This window comes from Amblyomma maculatum, chromosome 6 (genome assembly GCF_055883805.1).
Source record: "Amblyomma maculatum isolate TAMU_Amacu chromosome 6, ASM5588380v1, whole genome shotgun sequence".
In the NCBI taxonomy this organism is placed as follows: domain Eukaryota; kingdom Metazoa; phylum Arthropoda; class Arachnida; order Ixodida; family Ixodidae; genus Amblyomma; species Amblyomma maculatum.
Window position 1 is genome coordinate 84,774,014 of NC_139349.1, and position 6,062 is coordinate 84,780,075.

General features: G+C 42.6%; 1 long non-coding RNA gene across 1 annotated transcript; it reads left to right on the plus strand.

The window, feature by feature from the left end:
• The first annotated feature begins 1,312 nt into the window (after positions 1 to 1,312).
• On the plus strand, positions 1,313 to 3,626 carry LOC146186173 (uncharacterized). Its single transcript, XR_014708092.1, has 2 exons — positions 1,313 to 1,654; positions 2,142 to 3,626. It is a non-coding gene; the product is annotated as an uncharacterized LOC146186173 (long non-coding RNA).
• Positions 3,627 to 6,062: the final 2,436 nt, after the last annotated feature.

Sequence of the window (6,062 nt, forward strand, 5' to 3'; positions counted from 1 at the left end):
TATTAGCACTAAATTCTTCATTTTTCCAGACGCAATATGTGGAACGCCCTGCCAAACACCATCGTATCATGTACTGATTGTAAATCATTCAGGGTAAAACTGAACGACCAACTTTTGTGAAGGCATCGATGGTGACGTCGGCGGAATTGTGGGCGCGGGGGGGGGGGGGGGGGACAAGGGACAGCGCTTACATTGTCTTGCCTTTTTTCGCGTGTTTAATACTTCATGCATATAACATAGATTTGTATAACAGTTTCGGCATCATTTACTTATGGTATGTTGTTATTTTTATTTTTCATATTGTTCCGTTTAACCCGGCCATGCACTATTTCTCTAGTTTCTGTTTTCTTGTTGTTCCAATGTTTTCCCCTTCTTATTCGCATTGCATATTGAGTTTGCTCCCCCTTATGTAATGCCCTCGGGGGAAAATAAATGAAATTAAATTGCAGAAGACGAACCCTTTCAGAAGGCTCATATGCATGCCGATATTCTTGTGAATCTCCTAATAAAACACATGTAGCACTGCTTTCAAATCGCTTCGGTCACTCAGCTTTTCAGGTACAAGCACTCATCACAATTGCGCAGTGTCACCAAAAAAAACGCTTCTAAGCGAAGATCGGCAATGACACAATCACCCGCGAGCGGATTGCGGAGAAGAATGAGTATATGAACATGCTATTTTTTTCTTCCGAAGTTCGCGGTAGTTTTCGGTACATATCTGTGCGTTCAATGAACGCTGATAACATGCAAAGTGATAGCGGCCAAGGCGTGGCGATCGTTCATGTTACCCTAGTAGCACAATATGTTTCTGTAACATTGCAGCAACATTGTCAATGTTGTACAATGTTGCGATAACATTGGACTACATTTATCCAACATAATGCGAAAACTTTCAACATTCGATAACGTTGCTGCAATGTTAACAAGTAACATACTGGCAATGTTGCTCTAAAGTGGTCTTTCCACATTGCAGCAATATTGTCAAATGATGTATAAATGTTGAACCACATACGATGACATTGCTATAACATTTACTTTATTGGCTAACTGTCGTTCTTTCAGACTATTTCTGCAGCCCAAACAGAAAAGCCGGTATTAGGTCACTCCAATGACCTTGTCACTTCCCCGCATGGCAATGTTTGTTTATTTTTTAGTTTGAGTGCAACCTTGCATGTCATGTGCATGCGATGAACAGTACAAGTGTACTGAACTTTGTTACACTTAGATAGAAATATATATATATATATATATATATATATATATATATATATATTTATATGCAATATATTTAGACTGCTGAAATTGCATTATCTTTTAATTAAACATGCGGACTAAAATTATAACTGCTGAAGAAATTTAGTTTTGTTTTCATTAATGCCCCGCAGTCTAATGGTCATGAAGATCGTCGCGAATCCAAGTCAAGTCGAAATCGCGGCCGCACCGAGAGCCATTCCTGCCAAACCGCGTGTAAGCGGCGATCGCGGCAAATTCTTCATGTGCATGGAGCATTTTCCTTCCTTCATGGCTCACGTGTGTTTCCCTTATTCTAGCATAGTTTTCTTGTGGTCGCCGTGTTCTTGCTGCTGTGTTGCATTGCGGCTTCATAAGAATTCAGCTGAAATGACGGAGGCCTGCACAGAGGATAACATCAGTGGTGAGTGGTTCCTAACCTACGTTGTTGAGCTGTGACACGTGTTGCCTGGCACAAAGCCAGTAGCGCATATATGCATGTGTTACCCATGCCCTTCGTGATAGTTTGGTAAAGTGCTACATTCATTGTATCATGAAGAGAGTGAAGTGTTCGCTAAGCGAAGTGTCGATCCGGCAATGACGCCGAAGAATAGCAGAGGCTGTTAACGACGACTAGAAAACTGTTCGGCAGATGTCAGTCCTGATAATGGTCGTGACAGCAGATCATGAAGAGAGTAAAGTGTTCGCTAAGCGAAGTGTCGATCCGGCAACGACGAAGAATAGCAGAGGCTGTTAACGACGAACTAGAAAACTGTTCGGCAGAAGTCAGTCCTGATAATGGTCGTGACAGCTGTCCATGTCTGTATTCATAGAGCAGCGTAAAAATTTTGTAATTAGAGATGTGCCCACCAAGATGCTTAGCTTAGCAATTCGATCTTTTTTTTTTTCAGGGAGGCAGCTTTACTTGTGACAACATCATGATTTGGAAGAGACCCTCATCGTGACCAGCTGGAGGCTACCAGGGCACAAGCATTTTTAGACCTGCTAAATTGTTCCGTCAAATGCTGACAATACTTGTTTGTAGTTTTCCAGTGCAATGGCGCATGTCCAAAGAAGGAAGGATTAAACTAGTCGTAATGACTCTACTGTTCATAATACGTCTGCTTGTTTCTAAATACCGAACTAGGTGGTACTCCTACTTTGTATATTTGTGTCAAGTTTCTGCACAAAATAGTGCTACACTGTGCTTGCGTAAATAGTGTTTGCGTAAATAGTTTACTGAAGTGTTTTATATTTGTAAGCGCAAGTTGGGGGTGAGGGGTGGTGGGTGCATTTTCATGCTATGCTATTGTGCCCAGTAACTGTTCAAAACATTATCTCTGGTTCTTGTTCCTGAGTAGCCTGTGTGTTGTTTTGTAGCTTTGTTGCAAGTTACTTTATAAAGTAATTAAATAAAATAAATCTTGTCTGTGAAATATAGGCCCATGTGGCACATTTTTCAATCTATGCCAATGTGCCTGTGTAAATGTTCAGTATGTTATATATCTGCTTCCTTTTTCTGAATAGGCAGTACTGCTGTTTTATATTTTGTTGCAAGTTTCTGCAATTAATAATTTACTAAAGTGTCATGTTTGTAAAACTCAAGTTGAGGGACATGCACATTTTAAAGCTATGCTGGTGTGCTTAGTAACTGTTGACATTATTTGTGCTTCCTGTTCTTGAGTAGCCAAATCGACTGTGTGCTATGTATGATTGTTGCAAGTTTCTGCATAAAACGATTGTCTTGAAGTAAATGTCTTACATTTGTGAGACTAGCTGCTGTATGTCAAGCTAATGAGTATACTGGAATCAAGCTTGCTGTTAGGTTAATTGAATAAATTCTTGACGTATAAAATACCGCTAAAAAACAAATGATGGTTATTTGTAATGCACATGCATATATATAAATCATTCTAATTGCCAGAATAACCACTTTCAGTGCCATTTTCAGGTCACAGCAGCTTATAGCATCTAAATGAGCACTGGTGCAGAGCTGATGAATATTACATTTAAGGTCTCATTCAGAGCAAGCGGCTTGAAAAGTGGGGAAAAGCTGTGTTGTCCCGTGCAGCCTTTTAGGTATTCATACTCCTCCGCACCGCACTGCCGTGCGGCAACGAGTAATGTTCAGTTGCTCAGTCTTGCGACCTTAAGCTACCATAACCATTGTGGTACGACGATACCATTGCACATGGTTTAGCCTTTCACAAGATAAATTTATTGAACAGCAAGCATCGATAGCTAGTGGCCATCAATGCGGCAGAATATTTCAGTAGCTTGGAATGCTGCCTGAAAGTTTCTGAAACATTACAGTAGCTTTGCAGCAATATTGTACTAACGTTGTCATGGGAATGTTGCATGTGTGCGAATAAAATGTTGTACCAATATTAAGAAAATGTTGCAGCCATGTTGCATTAATATTGTCTTCAGAAGTGGCTTAAACATTGACTAAAGGTTGTTGTAACATTGGTGCAATGTTGCTTCAATGTTGTCTTATGTATGTTGCATCAACATGGCAAAAAGAGGACACTAGCCACGTTAAGGCAATGTTGAAAGCAAACATTGCGGCCACATTGAGGCAACAAAGTGTGCTACTAGGGATACCGCCGCGCGAGCCATTTTTTGGTGCGTCTTAATTGTCACCGCGAGCCATAGTCTTTACATGGCATATACATACGTATGATTCTCTCAATAGATATATAAAAAGTGAGCGAAACACCCTCATTAATTATTTGCAACAACTGCGTTCGGGACGTACGTGGCTCAAGCGAGTAGCTGTGGTGAAGTCCGTTTCTTCCGAATTTGCCGGCCTGTACAGCGAGGTTTCCGCTTACGCGGAACGGAGTATCCGCATTAACCGTACGCACTCCGTAGTTACCGCATCATATCAGTGAGGAATCCGAATGCTCCGCACACATCCGTCCGCAATCGCCGTACAGGCTCCGTACACTCCAAATTAGGACATCCGTATCAATCGCATGACGTCTAAATGTTCTCCGCACACGACCATCCGCATCCGCAGCATGAAATCCGTAAGTTCCGCAAGGACTTCCGGAACGAACGTATGAAATCCGCTCGTTTTCTGTAAGTGTGATGCGGAAAACGTACGGAATCCGTACATTTTCTGTACTGCTGCATACGGAGTCATTTCAATAGGGGCGCTTGTCATGCTCGCAGTCTGCGCGAAAAACTGCCATTTTTTCTTTACGACCGTGTGAAACTAAAATGGCAAACTCGACAGTCTTCCGGCTTTTCATTTTTCAGGGATTGCGTCTAGAAAGTACACACATCGTATTTGGTCCTTTCCCCAGGTAAACATACGATGCTGCGCGTAGTTCCTGCGCGCAGAAAACGGTCATTTATTCGATCAACTTGCGGCAACGTTTTCTTTCTCGGCAATGAAAAAGCTGTCTTCTAATCACTAATTTAATGTCACATGCTCGTGCTATGACCTCGCGGTTTTGTTTTGTGTGCGCGTTCTCACTGACAACTGGATTTGTACAAGAGGTTAAGTAGATCCAGGGAGGTAATCGGCGTCTACTACAGGCATATTGGGTCGTGAGTGCTAGCCGGCTTTCTGGCCAACGTGGCACGCGGCCGACCGTGAGCAGCCAAATGCCCGAGCAACCGTTGCCAAACAGGTCGGCGTTAAGTCGGGGTTACAAGCTCGGGCCATGGATGCTGGCCGACTTCTGCCCTACCTAGTACATGGCCGACCATGGGCCGCCCATTGGCCGAGCTACCGTGGCCGAATCGGTCGGCGTTCAGTCGGGTGCCCGAGCTTGGGCCTTGGTTGATGGCCGACTTCCGTCCTACCTGGTACATGGCCAACCATGGGCCGTCATTCGACCGAGCACCGAATGCCGGCAGGTCGGCTGCCGACCAGCTGCCGCTGACCGGCCATAGGTCGGCAGTCGGCCAATGCTGCCTGGGTAGGTGGTAAAAATTTCCAGTCCTTCACTACGGCATCTCCCATAGTCTAGTCCCTTTAGGAGGCTAAACCGTATAATCTAAACGATGCATGGAGTAGGAAAAAGTGCAAACAAGTATAAAATATGGATACTTAGATAAGCACGGAATAAAACATACTAATTTTAACTTAAAGCCCAGCCCTCCGCCCGAAAGGGCGATCCGTAGGAGTTAAGAATACAATTTTGCGAGCACTTATAGGGTTAAAAAGATGGAATATAATGTAATGATTTTACCTTATAGCTGCGATCATTTTGTATTTTTGCTATACGAAAATGCTCTGTTACGCTGCGGATATTAAGGATGGAAAGAAACGATGAAATACATCATACCTGTCACTCTGCAGGCTCACACGCGTCCACTTAATCGAAGTCTTAAGAGCATCGGTTGAGTGTGTGAGCAAACGCAACTTTTTTTTACAAGCATCATTTTACCGGAGGCCTAAAAGACGTTTAATTGGTGGCAAATGTGTGTCTCAATTCAGCCAACAAACCAAATATAGGATACAGAAGACCAGCACATGTGCAACACTGGATTCGCACGATATCCGAAATATTCGATAAATTGAGGGCATACGCGATTTTTAAACATAATTTTAAGTTTCAACAATTTGATTGGTTTATAATTACCAGTAGGGTATTCGATTCGCAATCCGATATTTTCGTATATTCGTTAAAACTTTAAGTTGGGCTAGTTGGTAATTTCTTGTTGGAATCATTTTGTAGCGGTAAAAACAGGGACACAAAGAACACGAAACACAAAGGACACCCGCTAGTTCGTATATTCACACGCCCGTAATATATAGGCAGGCGTGTAGAGTTATTTATTTCTTTAAATTCGTACTTTACTATCGTCGTGTGTAA